Source organism: Mycetomoellerius zeteki, unplaced genomic scaffold (assembly GCF_001594055.1).
Source record: "Mycetomoellerius zeteki isolate Tzet28-1 unplaced genomic scaffold, Tzet1.0 scaffold41, whole genome shotgun sequence".
Lineage (NCBI taxonomy): Eukaryota > Metazoa > Arthropoda > Insecta > Hymenoptera > Formicidae > Mycetomoellerius > Mycetomoellerius zeteki.
This window is the reverse complement of record NW_017257403.1, coordinates 1,217,354-1,228,400: the sequence shown is the minus strand read 5'-3', so window position 1 is coordinate 1,228,400 and position 11,047 is coordinate 1,217,354.

Below are 11,047 nucleotides of genomic sequence, written 5' to 3'. Positions count from 1 at the left end.
ACTATATATATATATATAGATCTCATTAGATCTAAAAAGAGATCTTAAGAGATCTTCATTTTGACCTGATCAAAGTCGATGTAGATATACTTTGATCTATTTATATTTTAATATATAAACATTTATCCCATTAGATATAATATATTTTTAAGCTATAAAATGCGTGGTTGAAAACCTCTGAGATTTTTTTTCGTCAAGATACTTAACTTTAAAAATGCGATAAAATTGCAATTGTGCCTTACTGCCTTATATCTTTGGCCAAGATTGTAGATCTATTTTGATATTATTATATCTCTGTAGATCTCTGTAGATATGTATACTAATTTTTATCAGATGACACGTGTACATATATATATATATATTCTTTGATATTTTTATATCTCTGTAGATTTAATATTTATTAGTTATTTTACATTTAGTTTCATTGTATAGTATAAAGTTAAATATCAATATATTCTCGTAGATCTACAATATGCTTTCTTCATATTCAATATAGCATTTTATTTATATCGCAGATTACTTATTTAGATCTTAATGGATATCAATCATGTGAGGCCAAGCTAGATTTCTGAAGATCTGATTATATCTAAAAACTAAATCTCAATTAAAAACTCATCAGATACAATTTGATCTTATTTGATCTAATTTGATCCACATATATAATGAAATCTTCTTCATTTTTTCCTGGGAATGATTATATTTGACACTACGGTGTCAATTTGACATTATATAGTGTCAAATTGATACGATATAGTATCAAATTTAATTATCGTTTTAGTAAAAATAATGATATATTTAGTAGGAGCAGTGGCGACCCACATTACGTTAAATTTGACACTATAGATTTAACAGTGCAGAGTCGTGAAGCTGTGAAACGTTCCACCAAGCGCGTATGTTACATCGTATGTTGAAATTCGTGAAATCACATGAAACAAATCATGTAAACAGCACGTTGATCGCACATTGCCAGGACGACGTTACGTTACGTTGTAGCAACACATTGACTGCACGATGAATTATACAAATTTTGTTTTTTGAAGCAACGCGCTAAGTGCACGATCTTGTTACGCGACGTGCAAAATTTTTTTTAATTTTCATCTTGAATCTAATTAATGGAAATTCATCTTCAAGGCATCATCATCGTCATCATCATTGGCTGCGTTCAGCAGACTCAACAGTTAAGTGAATTCTTGCTGTTATTGGATGATCTAGAAGAACGCAGCCATTTTATAAAAAAAAAGGATAAAAATTTTTCTGTGAGAATTTCTCATTATACTGCGTCTTTTATCCTGTTCGATATGATTTTTTTAAATACGAGTAATTGAACTTTGCTGTGTCCCTTTAGTGGTGATGTGTACTGTTTGAAAATTGGATATATTGAATATTTTTGCACGAAACTAATCACGCGTAAAGTGCAATTCCAAAGTTATATATAGCACGCAGTTTTGTTTTCATGCTAGCACTGTAATATAATTTGAAGCAGTAACTAAAATCTGACGACATTGACTTGCACGATACCTGTACAATATCTAAACTATAAAAATCACAGCTTGTTCAGCTGTGGCTTTTGCACGGATATTCTGTGCTGTCTGGGTAGAGCTTAGTAATCCTTCAATATAATTGGTTCCTACATTTAGATCCAGTGAAGAATTAAAGGCAAGAATCAATCATATTAAAGAATCACTAAGCGCTAACTGATTAGTTTTCTCTGTTGAACGCAGCCATAGACTATAATAATCACAACTGTGAAAAGAATAATCGATTGCGATTAGTCAATTTCTAATTTCTGACTTTTAATTTGTTATTAATGAATTATTGTAGAAAGTTTCTAAAGGTTTTGGCGTTTAAAAAATTTCAGTAATAAAGAAATCAATATTTTACTACAGCTTATATTAATACTAGAAACGTTACTTCGTAAAAATAACCGTCACCGTTTCTTTTTATAAAAAATAACTCGTTACTAACCTTCAGTATATCTATCTAGGTAAACGGTTTTTCCATTTTAATTTTCATTTAAAAAAAACATACATTTTTTCAAACAGTAGATTATTATCTACTGACTATAGTAACTTTAAAAATACTTCAAGCATTCATTAGCTTGGTTTATCTTTCAAGTATATCGTATATAAGTATATATCTCCAGCTATCTATATAACGTTAAATATTCACAGAAAGTTCGATTTGTATTACCAACGTACTGAATGTTCCGGAACAGTAAAAGAATCGTCAAACAGAATGTGCAAATGTCGATGAAACGTTTAGAATATTGTGTGAATATTCCTTGTATATTACATGAAAATCGTTAACGAGCGAGCAGTATACACATCTCCGCTGACAGAGGGCCACGGAGAAGAGCATTTACTGGTAAATAAGAATCACCTGGGAGAGAATATAAGGAGCGCAACATTTCGTCTGTGAAGTGAGCCTCAAAATTGGGTTCCAAGATGAAAAATATTAAATAGATTTTCCAAAGTAAAATTTTGTTTAAAAACTGATTCACGGACGACTGGAATTTTTGGAAAAATTAAAATTTTGCGAAATATATATGGAATAATAATAAGATTGAAAGATCGCTAAAATGTTAAACATAATAATTTTAAATTAAGAAGCGCGGTCAGAACGTTAAGATGTTGAACTATTGTAAATTCATTTAAATGAATTAATTTCAGAAATGATAAATGCGTGCCGATATGGTTGTCGGACTTTCAACGCAATCAAATCTGAAAATATTAATAATCCCCCCAAATTCCCCAACTTAAAAACAAGAGATCCAGGTTCGACTCCCGGCCGAGGCATTATTTTTCGCAATAAGATTTATTACAGTTTTTAAGTTGGGGAATTTGGGGGGATTATTAATATTTTCAGATTTGATTGCGTTGAAAGTCCGACAACCATATCGGCACGCATTTATCATTTCTGAAATTAATTCATTTAAATGAATTTACAATAGTTCAACATCTTAACGTTCTGACCGTTATGGCGCTTCTTAATTTAAAATATATGGAACATATATAGAACATTCTCGAAATACGTAACGATATACAAATAAAATTTTTAACCGACATTTGAATGTTCCTTTTACATTCCATAAATATTTGGAATATTTTGGAATATTCTTGGAATGTTTTTTCGGGATTTTAGAAACATTTTATGAATATTTCAAGAACATTTAGTGTTTGCTGGATCTTATCAAACTAGTCTTCACTACATCTTATATCTAAACGGTTTCTCCGTTTTAATTTCCATTAGAAAAAAGGTACATTGTTCCAAACATTCAATTATTGGCTGACAATGGAAACTTCAAACATTCATTAGCTTCGTTTATCTTTTACGTGTTATCGTATGTAAATATATATCTATATTAAACTAGTCTTTAGTATACCTATAATTTAAATCGATTTCTTCATTTTGAGTTCTATTAGAAGAAAAGAATTGTTTCCAAGTTGACTATTCGGGCTTGCAATAGAAATTTTAAAAGATATAACAAGTTTTGTTTAAATAAATCATGGAATCATATTATGCGAAATTTTTTTTCTTATCTACAAAAATTTATCACCAAATATGTACGTCTTGATTCTGAATAACAAATATAAACAATTTCCATAACAAAATTATGTTTTTAACGACTCACCAGTAACAAAATTATGTTTTTAACTATTCTCCAGTAATAATTATCCTGATGAAAATAAAAATTGAAGCGTAAGTCGAATGTAATGGGAGAGTAATAGAAGCGTGAACGAAGCTTCTAGGAGGCGAAAAATGAAACATAAAAGAGGCGTTTATGCTTCTTTTACGTTCTGTTGTCAATTTTCGCCTGCTAGAAACTTCATTTATGCTTCTATTACTCTCCCATTACGTTCGACTCCGATTTTTATTTTTATCAGGGTAGGTTCGTATTCACAAGTATTTTTACCGTGATTATAAATGCGCGCATTTAGTACATACACAGTAGAAAAATTGGTGTATTTATGTTGAAAACGGTCCACTCACGTTTGTGTGTTAACAGTTTATATTGAATTTTTTAACATATTCGGGTATTAATTTAACATAATGTGATTATGTCATTTAAAGATTTTTTGTGAGATTGATATTCAATGTTTCTTAGTATTAAAATGATACAATTTATGAGTAAGTGAACAAGTAACATAAAAATAATATGTTTTAAGGCTCCTGAATAATCATCACAGCAATATTGAATCGTGACGTCAGAAGCGAGAAATGACACGTTAATTTATGTTGCATGCCATTTGTAACTAAAGACAATTTGGATAAATCTAAATGATGAGATTGCTTTAAAACATTTGTAAAAATCGATGAAAACACATTGTGTTATATTACATCAGTTACCTTGTTTTGCTGACATTTCATGTAACATTGTGTTTACTGGGATATATCTGGTATTACGGTATATACTATGAATTTCAGAAATAAATGCGCATTAGTATATCAATAAAACCGATGTGAATACAGAGCGTCATAATTACACTATTAATCTTCGTGAATTTGATAAACAGGAAGTATTTAACGACACGCAAGAAGAGCTGTTTTTTTTCATGGAAATTATAGACTTTATTTTTAGAATATTCTAAATATCATAAAACAACGTAAACATTCACAACAGATGGGAATAGGGTGTTATTTATAATAGTAATAATAATGTCGTTATGTTATCGTAATAATTAATCGTTACGAATATATCGTCATGACGTATTTATAATTATGTATAAGTAAGATTTCCTTTTATTTATTTTATAATAATTACTCATCGTATTCTCTTCACACGACAATGATAATTATAATAGTGAAGACGATATCAATAATGATAAGAATCGTGTAACCATAATAATGATAATAATAATAGTACCGATGCGTCTATATACGCGCGTGTCATGTATTTATGTATATATAAACAAATATATAATAAGTATATACATATATATGTATATGCTTATACGCATATATGTATGTGCTTATTTTCTTAAGAAGGGGATAGAGTCACAATGGCGCTAAACAATGTATGCGATGCAATCCTCGCTCTTTTTTTTTTGTCGTTCTCCATGTGCGATCAGAGTCTCGCTTCTATAAAGTATTTTAGTCAAAAGATCTTAGGAGTAAGTCTCGTAATAGTAAGTAGATAATAATAAACGCACGTGTATGTACAGTTCTTTTCCATCATCGTTGAATGTCGCGAGAAGTTATTGCGGTTCTCGCGCGTTGCTTACGGCATCGCCCGATGGATGTGCTCCAAGGATTATCTCCTTGAATCTTCTATTTCTCTCTCGCTCTTTCTCTCTCTCTCTCTCTCTTTCTCTCTCGCTTTAGTTTTATGATATAACAATGAGCTTGGAGCAACGCGTTCAATGATGAGTGTACTGAAGATACTTCTCTTTCTCACGTTTTTCAAATTTCTACTTCTTCGCGAAAGACTTGGATGTTACTTCGTAAAATAAAATCTGGAGAACAATGTGTCGTGACAGATTCGACGCGTCAGACTTTGATTTTGTCATTTGAAGGCTTTCGAACTCACTGGATTATTTATGAACATTTCGAGCGTTTTAGTAATTACTTACCAAAAGATTTGTCTGCATGTATTATGGAACGATAATGCGAAGATACCTTGGCAAATTACGAATCGGAAAGTATAATTTTTATCGAGAGACATTTTCGTTCTCGTACTTCCTTCGGTAGACGAAGTGCTTTTATTTCTGCTCAAAAGCAAACCGTTTTAATGTCAATAATGCCAATTTATAATACATCAGTTTTTTTCTATGGCGATCATTAACATGTCTAATGAGTTTTTTTAAGTCCTGTGAATCCTTTTATGCGTCAATTATGTATGATGAAACACGAATCCGGTTCTTCAGATCTGCAAAATTGGATGGGAAGCACACACATACACACATACGCACACATTTTCCGATATATTTATTATATTTTCTGTACGGTTTTCATTCTCAAGAAGATACGTCACATCCACCGGGCAACGCTCGCGTGAAAGGAACGAGAGAAACAGAGTCTAAGGCTATAATATTTCTTTTTTTTTTGTTTGGAAAAGGTTAAAGAGTCGCAACCTCCAATGTGTATTCTCCTCTTGCCGCCCGGTCGTATTCCGGACAGCAATATGCCGCGTTTGTCGCGCGATTCTGGAACCCTTATCTATTCATGTAAAACGCCAAACGCGACGCTGGCACAGAGCGTAGAAAATAGATTTAATTAAACGACACGCTTTAGACAGGTACAGTTATTAAATAGGGAAATGCGATCACGCCGTGCTTCGCAGATATTGCTGCGCGAAAATTATTAGAAAAAGAAAGAGAGAAAGAGAGAGACAGAAGCTAAATGAATAATTTAATATTCGTGAGAAATATCCTACACTCGAGCTTCTCGATCGGACAAGATACAACCGAAGCATTGGAATTTATGACGGAACATGGGAATCTCTCGATAGAATACGTTAATGGCGATATTAATGTATCTATAAGACCTGACTCCTTCATACATACATCTCTCGCGGGACACGCCTTTTCTTTCCTTTATATAGTTTTCAGTCGTTCGTTAAAGAGAGCATTAAGATATCTATCTTATTCCGCGCATCATTTGCAAAAACAATCGTGCAAGTGATATGCAGGCGAACGTTGTACGCCTTAAATAATTGGGTCCACGATGCATACGTACGATGTAGGTCCGTTGTATCAATATCGGTCAGCACAGTCGCAATTATAACTGTATCTTTCAAATTATCCTACGTTATTGCCGCAGGAAGCTTGATTGAACAGGGATCAAAGTATCGTTCCTTTACAGAAATTTTATACTGAAAGGTGTGTCATTTGACATTGTGATCATTTGTCATTTATTTTGAGCGTTAAAAGCATTGAACAACAGCTCTTTTAATACTAAAAATAAATAGTTGAATACCAATTCATTATTGCAAATTATTTATTTTGAGAATTAAAAATAACAGTGCTTTTATTACTCGAAAAGTCATTTCCAGCATTAAATTGAATTTCTGTAAGCATTGACGAAAACAATCCGTGCAATCGAATCTCGCTTTTACGTCTATTTCATTACAACGGAAAGGAAGTGAATTTTTAGTGAGGATTGTCAATTCAAATTAATTTCTAATAGAAATGAGCTAACTTATGGTGCAACTGACTTGCTTCGTACGCACGCTTCCCGCATGCCCTCCTTAAAACTCGATATGTACATACGGTTCAGCGATGTATAATTAGCCGACCGCAAGCCGTCGGTAACAAGCAGCCAATGACATATAACGATAGTTACAAAACAATCGTAACAGTACGATAATATACTATATAGATATATATACATACGCGCGCGCGCGGGCATGTGTATGTACATACATATACACGTATTCTCTTTCTCGCTGTCCTTATTAGCGATGTACAACACGATAATAATCAGTCGTAACAGGTACATAAAATTGTTTCTCAGAGAAACTCGATTAGTTGCATTCGATGCGACTCGCGAGGGGAGTCCCCGAAAGTTCTATTTCTTCCTTGTTTCTTTCCTTTTCTCAGGATTTTCGCCGATGAGAGAAGGAAAATGATAACGATAATACCGGAAAATACGTTAAAGAAACTCAGTAAGGCTCAGTAGACTTTGCAACGCGGCGATAACGATACAGTCGCAAATTAGGATGCTAAAAGAAACGCAGATTTCCGGACAAATCGTTTCGTATTGCATTTACAATCGAGAAAATTATGAATCGCAAGTATTACTTTCAAATTTCCATGATATTGAATTATTATATTTTACACTTGAGTCCGATAAGGTCTCTGCTTTTCAAACGAAGTCTGATTCCACGTAAGAACCGAGGGATATGTAATGGGAGTACGTTATCGAGTTTGCGCAGGGAACGCAACGTAGCCACGAAAAATCATACACAGCACGATAATTCAGTCGCTTACAAAAAAAGAAGGAAAAACAATGACTATTACAGTAGATTACGCTCAGTTGCACAGAAGCGCGAATTTCTCCCCTGAAAGACGCTTTCGCAGTTAAACGATTCTGTTACGATAATGAGACACCGCTTAAACGGTTTACTTATCACAAATGTGTGTGTGGTGTGGTGTGTGTGTGTGTATGACGTAGAATGAAATGAGGCTAACGCAGAAAATACAGGCTTTGCGTGTGTAATATCTAATTATGCGTGTTTCTATATGCAGAGGCTTGCGCGATTACATGACAAATTATATTATGCGTGTATCAACAGGCTCTTTGAGGAACTTGAGAAGCTAATTTTTTCTTAATAATAATTTAGACATCTTTTTTATTACGTCTCAAACAACACAAAGTCTAAAATTGTAACATAAGATGCCTTTAAGTCGTCTTTTAGACGCAAAAAACGTCTTATGACTCGATTTTAGACACTTTGTTATCTGGATTCACACCTTTAAAGATATCCTAATGACCGAGTTACAAATTAAAACTCTATAAGAATCAAGTTTTTAAATTGAATGAATAATAAGATACCAGTTTTAAAAGCAGATTAAAGACAAAAGCGAATTTTGGTGCTAAATAATATTTTTGTGTGAATCTTACCTACATAGTTTCCAGTTCAAGCTTACGGTTTGTCGCGAAGCACTCTGTACATGTAATAGCACGCATGTATGTCGTATGTATTACATCGTATGTATACATGATTATTTTTCTCACTTTGATGCATATCTGATAAAGAGTGATTCAAAACTCGCGTTTTACGCATATACGGTGATATAACTGTTGCGTGTATTATGTCTATGGAAGGATATAAAATGTATATATAGTGTCGGCACTGTGCTATATTCTCAAACAAATGAATAGGATGTCTACATGCCCAAGTCGTTCTACGTAAGATAGATCATCGATTCGAAATAACGTCGCGGCTTTCAGGGTAAAATTAATTAATTTGATGGGGACAATTCTAAGAATTTACATCACGCTATCAAGAAAGCGCGAGAATCAATTTCTTCGTCTACAAGAAGTCACCGAGGAAGATCATATCTTTGAAAGAAAGGACGACTGCGGAGACGCGCGCGATCGCATTGGATTTATCAAATATCTCTCTCGTAAAAGAACAATATCGGGGGTGAGTTTATTTGAGTGTAGGATATGCGAATCGAAGCGCGAGTCGATTGGAAATGATTGGAAACGTCTAAACAAGGCACAAGTCAAGACTGTTATCCGAAAGGTGGATGGTCCGTGAAAGTTCGTGTATGCGAAAGGGAAGTCCTTTAATTCATTCTTCGCGTTCACACTCACGTTTATTACTCTCCTCGCATTCGTAGAACGAATCGCTTCTACAATCAAAGGGATAGACGGGAGCGACTTCAATCGCGTTCTGAATCATCATTATCGTGTCACCCTCGTCGTATCGTAGCGCAAGCAACGATCGCAATTGTATATGTATATATAGCGTATGCGTGTTTATTAATTTGACCCGCGTGTCGTATCATTTTGAAAATCACTATAGCGCCGAACGCGTATGCGCCTCGTGTTTCGCGATAGCGATAGTACAAGTGATAACGGTGTAGCGATGATTTCAACGGCGACAGCAGTGACAATGGCAATAATAAGTTTATAATTCAAATGAATAATAATCGCGTCGTAATCATAATGATGCAGTAATATCAGATAATCAACACTGTAATGCATATATGTATACACGTGTGTATACAGGGTATCCCGGAATTGTGACAGCTTCTTTCATTCGGGAATTCTTTGATCGATTTGAAATCGATTCTTTAATAGAAATGAAATCGATCCTTTTGAATACTATAAGATAAGCGAATCTTGAAAATTTTATTTTGAGTCTTTATTCAGTTTCGAAAATTAAATTGTGAAAAATCAATGATTTAATTGTAAATTTATACATTCAAGGAAAAAAATCGGTGAAGGAATCCATAGATGAAAGGAGTGACGATAGTTCTGAGACATCCTGTATATATCGTAGTGTTCCTTTTTTTTATATATGTATATTTATATGTATTTATATATTTATAATTATAATATGTAGTATTTATAATTGTGTTTGTATATTATATTATATATTTCATTATTATTTAACACATTCTTTTGTACAAGTAAATTAATTAAGAATAAGTACAACTTGGTAGCAAAGAGAGATAGAATTATCATTCACTGTATATTTTATATCGTAGTGAGAAGAAAGAGATATATATCTTATTTCATTTATTATATAATATTCTTTCATTACTTTTATTATGTTTCAGACCGTAACACGTTGACGATGCCGCCATTCGGTTTCCGGAGATGCTCTTTGCTTTGAATCTCTCATCTACACTTCTCCTCCTTCCCGGTACCCGATATGATTAGGCTTGCGATCCTCCACGCTGCTCGCCGACGCTAATTCAGCTCGCGAAGCTCGCTAAAGCGCGACGTCTCGATTTCTAGAGAAGAGGTAGAAAAAACAGCGAAAACGACGACAAAATCCCGCGATACGACCGCGAGCGATTATTACTATAAATATTACAGACGAGAGACGAGAGTAGCCGTCCTCGATTCTGATTATCTTCGGGACGTCACGTGCGACAAAGCGTATTGAGCGCGTGACAGCGCGGACGATCGAAGCGGAAGCGTCTCAACGATCGCGTTCGTTTCTCACACGAGAAACGTTCATAATTCTCTAACGATTATAACTCCCCGTTAGAATCCACCCCTCGAAATAAGTAACTCGCAAAAATGTAATATATCATTTTCATATCACGAAATCATTTACGGCACGTCGTCATTTCGCGATTACGGTTCTCGAGTTTTGCCTCATGCTTGGTCGTTCTGTACCGCTGTCGCAAAATTCACGGCAAGGATTCACTTCCGGCGCCAGGTACAAGCAGAGCTCTATGTTTTCAAGCAGGAGCACGAGCACACATTTGAGATAATATTAACGCTCTTGCACGCAAGGTGCTGCTTTCTTTTAATAATGCATCGTCTTCTCTTTCTTTAACTCTTACTAGCTTGCGCGTTTCTTCGGCACCATTATGATCTTCTATCGGATTTTAATTTTCGAGCCTATTGGCGGAGCTCACGA